The following is a 13,496-nucleotide window of genomic DNA, read 5'->3' as shown; positions in this document are numbered from 1 at the left end:
TAATTTCTAGCAATGCCAACAATTTCACATTTCTACAAATCCAAGGGCCAGATCCTAAAACGTAGCCACCAGGTTCTAGGGTTGCACTTTGTGCAACCTAGACGACTATCTCCTCTATTTATCTCATCTCTCTCCTTTACAAAATCCAGCTCATCATACTCCCATTACAGTGCTTTCTCTACCAGGCCACATGCTCATTACGTGGTTAATTACATCATGAGCTTGAAAGTAATAAAACAGCGATTCTTACTTTTTGTTAGTTTAGATAGGACTTCCCTCCAATTAGTGTAAATTATTGAGGTTTTATTATATGCATATATACATGTTTTGTTTGCAAAGTTTCATTGATGAATAATGACTGTACAGCCACCCACAGACCAGATGGAAATGACTGGGGACCATTAAATAAAACATTGTTAGGTCATTTTCAGCATGTAATCAGCAACAATGGCTGTGGTTAGACTTGTTATTTAAACAGATGGAGGAGAGGATGACTCACCGAGTACAAGAATTATTGAAGCCTTAGGTATCCCAACACAGAACTTGAAGAAATGAGTTTGGGGCCCTGGCCAGGTAGCTCATTTGGTTAGAGGGTTGTTCTGGTATCCCAAGGTTGTGGGTTCAGTCTCTGGCCAGGGCACATACTAGAAGTAACCAATGAGTGCATAAATAAGTGGAACAACAAAATCAGTTTTTTTTCTCTCTCCCTTTCTGTCTCCTTCTGTCTCCTTCTCTCTCCTTCTCTCTCCTTCTCTCTCTCTCTCTCTCTCTCCTCCCTCCCTCCCCTTCCTCTCTCTCCAGGATCAATAAGTAAAAGAAAAAAAGGAAGAAATAAAAGAAGGAGGGAAGGAGCTTGGGAACTGCTGAGCATGGTTTGGGAGGTGCCCTGGATTAAAGGGTCTTTCCTCACTGCATATTGAGTTTATGAAAAGAGATTCCCCTTCTTTCCTTACCTTCCTTCCTCCTCCTCACTTTTTGTTCTTTCCCTTATTTTCTTCCTTCCTAAAAACATTTCTTGAATATCAAAGATGTCAAATATGTGCCACCCACTGAGCTGGGTATTAACAAAGACGTAATCCTAATCACTGTCACTACTATTTCCTGTTTTTGTAGCCTTGGTCAAGTCAATTAACTTCTAGAGACTAAATTTATGCATTTAGAACTAAAGACAAAGTTGCCCTTCATGGTTCTACTCCACAGGTTTGCTTTGAAGAGCCAATGAAATTAGTGGAGAAGAGGGAAGGAAACCTCTGAGAATTGTTGCTATTATCCATGCCCAGCAGCACCACAGCTTTCCAGCAGACAATAGCATCTTTCCGCTTTGCTTTCCAGGGTACCTTTTTACTAATAGTTATATAGCACTTTAAAGAAGAAAGCATATGGCATGTCATCAGAAGAATCAGGTTTAAGTCCCAGCTCCACCATTTAATAGCTGTGTGACATTATTAGGCAAATCTCTCAAAGTCTAGGAGCCTCAAGAGATTTTTATGAGGAACCAATTAAGTTTTAAAAACATGAATAATGGCTAGAAACCAGTTAGGATTTTTGTTTTGTTTTGGTTTGATTGCGAAAGCCACCTCTAGAAAAGGAAGAAATGTACGTGCAGCATTTATACTGTCTAGAGCAGGAACAGGAAGCCATTAGGACTTGAGGTCTCTGAGTACCAGACAAGTCCTTCAAACTCTTTCTTGCCTCATCTCTGTTTCTCTCCATCTGTTTGCTTAGCACTCACTATGTAATCTAAATGGAATCCTGAGGTGAACCAATCTGAATGATTTAGCAAATCATTATGGCCTCTATGAAACAGTACTCCCCCACTCCCCCCCCCCCACACACATACACGATTATCTCCAAACAGGCTAAAGATGGACTATCTTGGGGCCACGCTGGCCCAATCAGTGGCCACTTCTGCTCAAAGAACAGTGAAGCACTGCTCTACTGGTGAGGGGGCTGTGGACGAGCTGAGGGTTATTGTATGCGGCAGGAAACACCACTGCCTCTTCCAAAATCAGGCAGGAGTGAATGAGTCCACTGTACTGTATTGAGAAAGAAGTAGGAAGCAGAAGCTGCCCCTTGAGCCCTCTGAGGGTATGATTAAATGATGTTACACAGAAGGTGCCCTGACTTAGAAAGATTAGGTTCCAGTCAGAAAGTAAGTCTTCTCACTAAAAGTTTCCTTTCATTACAGCAAGTTGAGGAGAAAGAAAGTTAGCATACATGCAGGGCACTGGGATAGAAGAGGCAAATGCCATCTACAAATTCAGCATCCAGAGTGTGGAGATGAAATGAAGAGAAGCAAAGATGAAAAACCTCGCAACCATTCCCACAGTAAAATGTAAAGGAGGAAACCAGCATTTTTGCAGCAGGTCTGGAGGAATCCAGTCTCCTCAGCAATATTGATGGTACAATTTGAATTCTGAGTATAAATAGGAGCAATTACTACTAAGTACCCTAACAAATATGCACAGAGTAACTTGGGAGAAAAAGGATGTGGGACTCCCAAGGAAAATCAAAGGAACCTGGAAGAAGACAAATTTGAAATTTAAAACTAAAGCTCTCCCTTCAACAATACCAATCTATTATGGGTTGAATTGTGCCTCCCTCAAAAAAAAAGGTATGGTACTAACCCCCAGTACCTCAGATGACCTGATCTGGAAATAAGGTCTTCACAGAAGTAATCAAGTTAATTTAAGGTCATTAGGGTGTCCTTATATGATCCAATACATTTGTTGACCTTATAAAAAGTGGAAATTTAGACACAGAGACAGACACACATAGAAGGAATATAATGTGAAGATATGGTGAACGCACCAGCTACAAGCCAAACACTGCCGGCAAACCACCGGGCATTAGGGGAGAGTCTTGGAACAGATTCTTTGTCACAGTCCTCAGAAGGAACTAATTTTTCAACTCCTTGATTTCAGAAGTCCCTAGTTTCTATTGGTGAAGACACCTAGTTTATGGTAATTTGTTATGGCAGCCCCAGGAAACCAATTCCCCATCTAAGGAAGTTTACCACTTCCTTAGGGAGAAGGAGAAAAGAAAGTAACCATCAGAATTTCTTGATAATTATACATTCTTGTTGCCTAAAAATTATCCTAACATATTGCTTTGATAAGTGTATAGGTTCTCAGCCTCTAGCATAGATTCCGTCTTTGAATTATCTCCTTGCAGCCCTGAGTTAGGAAGCTCGCTAGTACTGATGTAAATATCTGACCTTGGTGTGCCCTACCTGAGCACGGCAGTCAAGACTGCAGTGGTCGCAGTAAGCAAAATCAGAACTCCTCTTTAAAGCAGAAGGACCCTTTAATGTGGCTTTGTGTTTCTATCCAGGTGGGCTATGTGATACGAAAGCACTCTACAGACTCTGAAATACTATTAAATAGCAAAAACATATATCCCACTGACAAAATTATTCTATTTTATGTCTCTTCCTTCTAGACAAGGACAGCTGCATGAAAATCCTATCAAAGTCCAGGAAAGTCTTCTTAGAAACGTTAGGAAAGAATGCATATTGTTTCAGCAGGGCACTAATGGCATGCCAGAAACCATGGGGGGAAGTCCAATAACTCCAGAATCACTCTCAAGGTAACCCACAAAATCCCCTCTCGGAGTCCATTTCCACTCCCCCTCACTGCTCCTCGTTGACGAGTTAGGGGGAGTCTCTAGGTGACAGAGGTCCATAGGTTTTCCTCAATATCTCCACTCCTCTTCTTAGTAATAAGCCCACAGATTGTCATCTGGAAGCTTAACCATCTGGAATAAAGAGAAACTTTCAAGCCTCCACGTATGTGTTCCCATGTGACTAAGTTCTGACCAATGCCATACAGAAGAAGTATTGACTGTGGTTTTTATGTCCATAAAAAAGGAAGATGCGTGATCTGTATCCTCTTGTCTCTCTGATGTTGGAATGTAGACATGATGGTTTAGCCCTGTAACATGATCCCCAAGTCATCTATTGAGGAATGGAGTGGCAACATGATAAAGGGGCCTCAGGCCTTCCCACTATGGAGTGTTTGCTTACCCCAAAGCAAGACAGAACTGTAATTCTATATTGTTTCAGTCATGGTCATACCGGGAATTTTGTAACATGCAGCCAAAATTCATCCTGATTCCATGCTTTTGAATACAAAGAACAGAAAATTTGTGTCTTGGTCATTCAAAGAATATAGAAACTTATCTCCTTTAAGGAGAAATCCAGAATTCAGGCAGCCATAGGACTGGTCATTTAGCAATTCAAGGAGCTCAAAGGATGCAAATTTGACATCTTTCTGGTCTGTTTCCCACTGCTTCCCCACAAATACTTTATGTCTCAGGCCTGATGACCTACTGCTGGTTTCCCGAATACACCACATTCTTTTGAGTCTCCTTTTACTTAAACACGCTGTTGCTCTCCTTGGAACACTCTTTCTTTCTTAGCTGGTGTTTTAGTCAGCTCAGGCTGCCATAACAAAATGCCACAGACTGAGTGGCTTAACAACACAAATTTATTTCTCACAGTTTCTGGAAGTCCAAGATCAAAGTCTGGCTGATTCAGTTTCTAGTGAGGACTCTCTTCCTGGCTCACAAAGTATTGTCCTCTCCTTAAGTCCTCACATGAACTTTCTCTGGTTTGGGGGATTGGAGGGATGGGGGAAGGGTGGAGGAGCTAGCTCTGTTGCATCTTCTTAAAAGTGCACTAACCCCTTCATTTATGTATTTTTTTATTTATTTTTTTGCATTTTTTATTGTTGTTCAAGTACAGTTGTCTCAGTTTTTCCTCTACCACTTTCCCCTGCCCCATCTACCCCCACCTCTGGTCCTCAGTCCTTACTGTTTTAGCTTTGTCCTTGGGTCATTTATACATGTTCCTTGACAACCCTTCCCCTTCTTTCCCCCAAGGGCACTAATCCTTTCAAATCAGGACTCCACCCTTATGACCTTATTTAACCTCAGTTACTTTGATAAAAGATCTATCTCCAAATACAATCCTATAGGGATTATGCCTTCAACATAAGATTTTGGGTGGTGAGAGACTCATTCGGTCCATAACAACTGGCAGGCTCCTCTTAACCCTCTAAGGTATAATCAAATCTCACCTCCTTTGGAAATCCTTCCAAACCCCTAACATAGAATTGGAGGTTTATTCCCCAGTTTTCATATTAGTTCCTATCATCCAGTGCTAATCACACTGAACAGGAATAAAGTAGATGCTTGTGTCCCCCCCCCCTTGTTATCCCATGAGACCCTTAAAATCAGAGAGAGTAGTTTGTTCGCTTTGTATCCCTAACACCAGGATATTGCCTGGTACAATGTTGGCGTTTAACAAGTGTTTAAGGAAAGAGGAGAGGACAGAAACATTGCATCTTTAACAGAAAAAGTGATCTGTGTTCCAAACAACGGAATTACAAATGAGTTTCAGGAAATCCATCGTCCCCTGTATTTGTCTGAAAGATACATAAATTCAATCTCCAGATTGCTAAATTTGGCATAGTGGTTAAGAATGTCTGAATTAACATGCTGTCTTGCAACCTACTGGCTATATGACTTGACTGATTACTTACTGTGGCAGATTTTCAATGATTCTCAATTCTTTGATGTCCCTCCTATTCCTTTCTCCTTGAATCTTGGCTAGTCTTAGTTACTTGCCTGTGGGACAAGTCACCTTCTGGGGGTTCTGAAGCTATGCCATAAAAAGCCTTGCAGCTTCAGCTTGGGCCTCTTGGAACATCTGTTCTTGGAGTCCTGGGGCACAGTGGAAGAAATCCAGCTGCCCTGAGGCCACAATGCTGTGAGGAAACTCAAGGTAGCCATGTGGAGAGGCCATGCAGAGAGAGATGCCTGGCCAGCACCCAGACACTCAAGTCATCCCAGCGATGGTTCTAGACTTCTTGGAGCAGAGCAGAGCTGACTGCTGGGCCCTGTCCAAATTCATGACGCAAGAAAAGCATGAGATAATAGTGATAATGCTGGAGTAGTTTGTTAAGTGATGATAGAAGATGAAGCAATAACTTCACTGGGCTTCAGTGTTCTTGATTGTAAATGGAGATATAGTTTCTACCTCTTGGCACTACTATAAAAGCTAAATGAAGTAAAGCTTGTGAAGCACTTAAAATCACCCAGAACAAAGTAAGTGCTTATAAATAGTATATATCATTTTACTTTTGTTTGTTATTTTTTATTTCTGTAGATCAAAACCACTTTGCTTTGGTGAACTTAATTATGGCTCAGAAAACTAAGGTATGTTGGAATTTTGATGATTCTTGATGACTTTTTAGATAGTGGGACTTGATTCACATCCTGTGTAGGTAAAGCTACCTCTTGCCAATAGCCTGTAGGTACAGAGGACAAGCCTCTGTCCCAATTATTAACTAATCCTCTTTCTAAGACATCAGAGCTATTCCCTGGGCAGAGGAGAGAGGCTTTCTAGTAAGGTTGTGAATCCTCTGTTTACACTGCCTTTTTTTTTTTCCCCTTTTGCCTTCTCCCTCCTGGGATAATTTGACACTAATGGGCAAAGCTCTTGAGGATGGAGATTGTTGGTCTTTTCTCCCTGTGAGCCTGGAATCAGCTTCAGAGGAGGAGAAATACAAACATGACACTAATGGACTTCCCTTGTTCTCAGTTCTTCTCATTTCAAGACAGCTAGCTATCCCTTTGGCATCCCAGCTCCTCATTTCAGATCCATTAGTGCTGGGCAAACGAGCCGTGTGGTTTCTCTCATCTCCTGCCCATAAACCACCACACGTACCTCTCTCCTGACCCCTCCCTCCAGTTAACATTGTTTAACAGACTCAAGGACACAGTTGCGGTTCTTTTATTCCTAGAAGAGCAAAATGTGCTAATGCTTCCTGCGCTGGCCACCTGAGTTGGTGTGGACTCAAAGCCCAGGCCTGGGCTGTTTGATAATTGCTATTCGGAGGTGTTATTCATAGCCTGTTGCTGAGCACGTGGGTGATGAAAAGGGGCCCTGAGAGCCCACTGACACACCTTGGCACAGCCCGTCATTTGCACTCCTCTCTTCCCAAGGAGGCCCTGCTTTTACCGACCTCATCTTGGGCAACCTCAGGGCTCTGGGCAGAGATTTCTTGTGAAACATCAAATCACCCAAGTGACTCAGCTCCCTTCCAGCCCAGATTTGGCACCCTGTGACTGGTTTTTCCCAAAACTAAAATCACCTTTGAAAAGGAAGAGATTTCAGACCATCTATGAGATTCAGGAAAATACAATGGGGCAGCTGATACAATTAGGAGAACTGTGGGAGGTCCCAAGGTACCTACTTTGAATTGGACTGAGGCATCTTTGTCCTATGTACAATGTTTCTTGTATCTTGTATCTTCTTCAATAAATGTCTCTATTTTTGGTATCACGTGGCTGGATACTTTCTGGACAGACCTTGTATATCAGTTTTAAAACTACAAACAAGCCCTCACTGCTTTGTACTAGCCACGTGATATTGGGTAAACTTTCCAGATTTCACCTTCCTATTCATATAAATGGGAATAGGATATTCATCTGGGAAGGCTATTTTGACAGATGGGCCAATTGAAGTATTGCCCTTATGCAATATAGCACCTGGAAGGGCAGGCAGATATCAGCCATCGCCAGAAAGGGCCCAGTTTTCCTGGAGCTGGGTCACAAACACACCTAATACAAACTATTAGGCTGCTGCTCCCAACAGGTTGTCTTCCAGTCCACACAGTTTGTCTTCTCTAGTTTTTCCTTTCTTCGTCTTTTCTATCCTCTGTCCTGGGTCCTAGCCAAGTCTAGTGTCTGTCCCTCAGTTACTCCAGATGCCTTCTGAGTTCAGCTCCTACAAGGAAACCAGACTCTCTTGCTGATCCTGACTGCTTCTCTTAGCATAGCTTTGATATACAACAATGTTGAAAGCTCTTTCCCTACCATGAGTGAGAATGGGACCAAATTGAAGGGACAGAGAAGCACACCCTGACAAAGGTGCAAAGCACCTAACACATAGTAGCTATTCAATAATGATCCCATTTTCCTTTAATATTTAACTAAATCTTTATCCTTCTCTTCAACCTACTAATGTGTGACCCGTGGCAAGTTGCTTAACCTCTCATGCCCCAGTTTCTTCATCTGCAAAATAAGAATAATAGAATCCAGGTCACAGAGTTGTTATGGGAATTAAATAAATTTATACATAAAAAACTCCCACAATGATGCCCAGTAGATATTAAATAACGTGTAAGTGTTTGCTGGTATTACTGTCATTATTCATCATTTTAATTGCATTTTTGGAAATAGGCTTTCATCTAGGGTAACAATTTAAAACTGGAGGGTCAAATAATTCAGCCTCTTCCTTCTCTCTCCTTAGCTGTTTATAGATTTTTAAAAGTTGTTTAATACTGTTCAAATTCCCATTTGTTATGGTGCAGGGTGGCAGGCTGGAAGCATACAGGCCTTAGGTCTCCAGGTGCAGCCCCTCTGTGACCTGGAGCAAGCACCTGGCCACCTGCTCCTCCCTTTTCTCTCTGAGAGGGCAGTTCACTCAGACTGGTGCTCTGTGGGACCAACTCACCCATAGGCCAGGAGAACGGCAGGCCCCTTCCATACTGCTTCCCTGTATTTCTCCTTCACCCTGGATTCCAGGCAAGGCTGACGGCAGCCTGTTTTCACATTGCTCAGCTCTCAAGGGAAGAGGAAAGCTCACCTTCAAACCTAGCTCACTGCCTTCCCCCAAGACAAGCAATCCCCCTGACCAAGACTCCCTGCTTATCAAACCTGTCAGCAGTATAAGAATCTTGTCTACAATAAGCAAACCAGTCCCCCAGGAAGACCTGAGGGGCTGCTTTGAACAAAGTGAATGAGCCTTAATGCATAAGTGGATACATCCTCATTAAGCTGCAAATGCCCAGAATCACTGGGACTGTGACCCTCGCACAGGAGGTGCTGTACCTCTGCAGGTGGGGAGTCACCAGAGAGCATAATTCTCTACCCCCTGCAGGATACTCGCCTCCAATATCTTTATATTCTCATGGTTATACCCGTAGAATCAAGCTTTTCTTTCTTTCCTTTATTCTCTCTTTCCAAAGTAAAATGGTATGAGCCCCTGCTATGTACTGGATACAGTGCTTACAGACAGTTAAATCAGGAACATTAAGACATGCTTCCCGCTTCAAAAAATGTATACATCAGTAGGAAAAACTAAAATGTAAAGAATTTTATAATACAATGCCAGGCTAAATCTGGTTTCCCTGTTAACACTCTAATAGCACTTAGTACTTTTCTTTCCTATCACTTATCATAAGTTAGAAAATGTATTTGTGTTTGCCATTAATATCTGCCTTTCCTCGCCTCCCTCCACAGTTGAGGCTGTGTTGTTTTGAAAGTCTATGTACTTAATATGTACTTTGTATCAGACACTATTTTAAGTGCCTTACATATATCAACTTTTAATCTTCGCAACTACTTTAAGATGAATGTACTAACATTATTCTCATTTTACAAATGAGGAAACTGAAACACAGAGAAATTAAGTAACATGCCTCAGGCCACACAGCTGGTAAGAGTCAGAGCCAGATCTTAAACCTCAGCTGTCTGGCTTCAGACCTCTGCTCTCAATTACTAATCTCTCTATATTAAAGGGAAGATACCAAGACTCTTTTTAAGGGGATAACTAAGTCCATAATACAGTAGCTAGACTTCCTTGCAACATTCTTAACTTTTGTTAATGCAGGTAACCTTCGCTTGTCTGTACTATCCATTTATATGGAATACCTAGTGTCAAATCCAAGTGAGGGCCTGTGGTCTGTACCATGGCTGAAGAAGCTGAGGGAAGTGGCAGCACTAGTCAAATCAGGCAAAGAAAAAGAACCCAGACCGTGAGCGAGTCTGTGTGTAGAACTGAGAAACATTGCTGTCCTGAAAGCAACGGGCTCTTCATTGTCAGATTTCTGACTTGATCTAAATTTGTAATCATAAAAACCAAGGAAATTGGTGTACTGTTTCCTCAAGTAAACCCACCTTGACAACTATAACAACCCAATTCATTATTAGTCCATGAGCAGCAAGCACTTTGGCAGACTCTAACCTTCTCAACAGGTAAAATGGCAAAATGTCTATCAAAAATAAAAATGGGGCCCCGGATGGTGAGGCTCAGTGGATTGAGTGCCAGCCTGGGAACCAAAGAGTTGCCAGTTCAATCCTGGTCGGGGCACACGCCTGGGTTGTGGGCCAGGTCCCCAGTAGGGGGCATGCAAGAGGAAACCACACATTGATGTTTCCCTCTCTTTCTCCCTCCCATTCTATGAAAATAAATAAATAAAGTCTTTTAAAAATAATTAAATAAATTAAAAATTAAAAATTGGTGTTCCTTTATGCAGTTATGTAATTTAAAGACTTACTAGATTTCTAAACTGTCTTTGTTCTACGCCTTTTCAAAGTGTAACAGGGAGGGAGACTTTTTATCTAGATGTGTTAAATTTCTGTTGATAAATTAAACTATGAGGTCACACCAGTTAGGCTTCAACCCCAGCTCTCTTACTATGAACACAGTTTTGGACATATCATTCAGCCTCTCTTGATCTCAATTTACTTAGCTGTAAGTTAGGAGACTGAATTAGGTAGTTTGTTTTTAAGACTCTCTTGCCCTCCTCGCTAGCATTCTGAGATTTGATACACAGACATTAAGCCTTTTTATATCTTCATAATTTCCATTCAATGATGTTAGAAAATAATCATGTTTCACTCCAGTTCAAATTCTTTCTATGAGCATTTGCTATAATAAAAACCACTGAATTCACTTAGAAAATAAATTGGGAGTTAGGCTCAGTGTTCAGCAAAGCAATGTGGTTCCCAGAGCATCAATAAGTAGATGGAATAAGGACATCTGTTGTAGGGATTGCTGGTGTTTACAAATACCAGTGCTCTGCTTTTCTTCTGGGCACATGGCTGGACCACATCCTGCAGTTAGTTGAGGCCATCTGTCTGAATTTCTACCAACAGAACGTGAACCTAAGTAGCCTGAGACACATCTGGGCCTGAAACATAAAAACCTCCTGCATGCATTCCTGGTCTATTTCCACATTCGCTAGCTAAATTGACAAAATTTGGAAGGTAGAGAGAAGAGCAGATACAAGACAAAAAGCAATCTGTGTTCCTCAATGACCACATAGAGCAGAATTCTTCTGTAGAAAGCTATTGGATTGTCACATGAAAGAAAAAGAAATGTTTATTGTTTTAAACCACTGAATTCTGGACAGCAGCTTATTCTGATCGCTGTATCATTGTTTTAGACTTTTGTCCAGATATAACTGAGTTTTAATGAGCAGCTGGTTCAATCTTGACAAAAGGCAATATTGCAAAATGGTTAGTCTGAGGAGTGCTTTGTGGCAGGGAGAGAGGAATATTTTTTCTGGGCATCTTGCATCGCTCTCCCTTGTTGATGGTGTGACACTGCTGTCTAATGCCCCACCCTGTCCCCTTCCACACAGGTTGTCTGAGCTTTGCCAATGCTTTAGCTCCAGTCCCTACCCAAGTCCTTTCAATTTTCCTAATGTACCACTAGCCAAATATCCTCTCTCGTAAATGCAGCTTAGCTTTTCTTCACTCATTTCTATAGCATTATTTCAAAAACATTGTGAGTTTTCTGATCTGTCACATTATTGACTAATTTGTCATCCTATTCAAAACTAAAAGCTGTCTAAGGAAAAACAAAGCTGTCTGTGGACTGGTGTATTTCTCCTTGCAGTTCTGTGAGTTTTGGCTTCATGAATTTTGAATCTCAGTTTTTTAGGTGCATAGGTGTTTAAAACTGTTACAACCCCTTGATGGAAAAAACCCTTTTTTTATTATGAAATAACATTTGTTATTCCTGGTAATATTCTTTGCTCTGAAACTTTGCTTCCCTGCTTCACCTCCTGGAAATTATTTAAAGGCAGTAGGACGGGGCAATGGCAGGGCTTACCTCATTTTCTTTCCCATCACTCAGGATTTACTGTCCTCAATTGTCTGTTTCTCAGTGTCTTAAAAACTGTTGCTTCATATACATATTAGCCAGCTTTTGTTTGTTTCAGCCAGGAGAGTAAATCTGGTTTCTGTTACTCCAATTCCCCAACAGGAAAGACACTAAGTGTTTTTATACATCATCTCATTTGATCCTCACAGGGACCTTATGAGGCAAATCTCATTACCCTGTTTTTAATTGCTAAAAAAAAAAAAAAACCCAGAGTCTCAGAGAGGTTACATAATCAGTCTAAAGTTATAGTTAGCAGTTGAGGAGATAACTTCTCACCAAGATGGAGGCATAGATAGATACACTTAGCTCCCTCGCACAACCAAAAGAAGGACAACAACAAATTTTAACACAAAAAAACAATGACTGCCAGAAATTCAAACTGTATAGAAGTCCAACAACCAGAGTTAAAAGAAGAAACATTCACCCAGACTGGTAGGAGGGGTGGAGACCGGCAGCTGGGGCAGAGAGGACACGAGACAAGGCTGTGGCTGGTGGATCAGATGGTCCCACATTCACTTGCAGATAAGCTAGGAGGAAAAACTGGGGAGCAAGACAGACTGCAACACAAGGTTCCAGAGTGGGAAAAGAAAGCCTCAAAACCTCTGGCTGTAAAAACCTGTAAGGATTGGGGTGGCAAGAGAAACTCCCAGCCTCACAGGAGAGTTCATTGGGGAGAGTCCCATGGGGTCCTAGAACATACACAAGCCTACTTACCTGGGAGTCAGCACCAGAAGGGCCCAATTTGCTTGTGGGTAGCAGGAGAAGTGACTGAAAGTGGGGCAAGAGCTGAGCAAGCGGCATTGTTCCCTCAATGACCCCTCCCCTACATACAGCGTCAAAATTCAGGGACGTAGATTGCCCCTCCCTGGCTGACACCTAAGCCTCCAGCCCTTAACAATGTTAACAGGTGTGCCGAGACAAAGAAGTACGGCCCAAATGAAAGAACAAATCAAAGCTCCAGAAAAAGAACTAAGCAACAAGGACATAGGCAACCTATCAGATGAAGAGTTCAAAACACTGGTAATCAGGATGCCCACAGAAATTTTGAGTGTGGACACAAAACAGAGGAAGAAGTGCAGGCTATGCAAAGTGAAATACAGAAAAATATACAGGGAACCAACAGTGAAGGGAAGGAGATCGGGACTCAAATCAACAATTTGGAACAGAAGGAAGAAATAAACATTCAACCAGAACACAATAAAGAAACAAGTATTCAAAAAAATGAGGAGAGGCTTAGGAACCTCAGGGACAACTTTAAATGTTCCAACATCTGAATTATAAGGTTGCCAGAAGGACAAGAGGAAGAGAAAGAAATTGAAAACTTATGTGAACAAATAATGAAGGAGAACTTCCCTAGTTGGCAAAGGAAATGGACTTCCAGGAAGTCCAGGAAGCTCAGAGAGTCCCAAAGAAGTTAGACCCAAGGAGGAACACACCAAGGCACATCATAATTACATTACCCAAGATTAAAGATAAGGAGAGAATCTTAAAAGCAGCAAGAGAAAAGGAGACAGTTACCTACAAAGGACTTCCCATA

Source organism: Desmodus rotundus, chromosome 3 (assembly GCF_022682495.2).
Source record: "Desmodus rotundus isolate HL8 chromosome 3, HLdesRot8A.1, whole genome shotgun sequence".
NCBI classification, from domain to species: domain Eukaryota; kingdom Metazoa; phylum Chordata; class Mammalia; order Chiroptera; family Phyllostomidae; genus Desmodus; species Desmodus rotundus.
Note: the sequence above shows the minus strand (reverse complement) of the source record.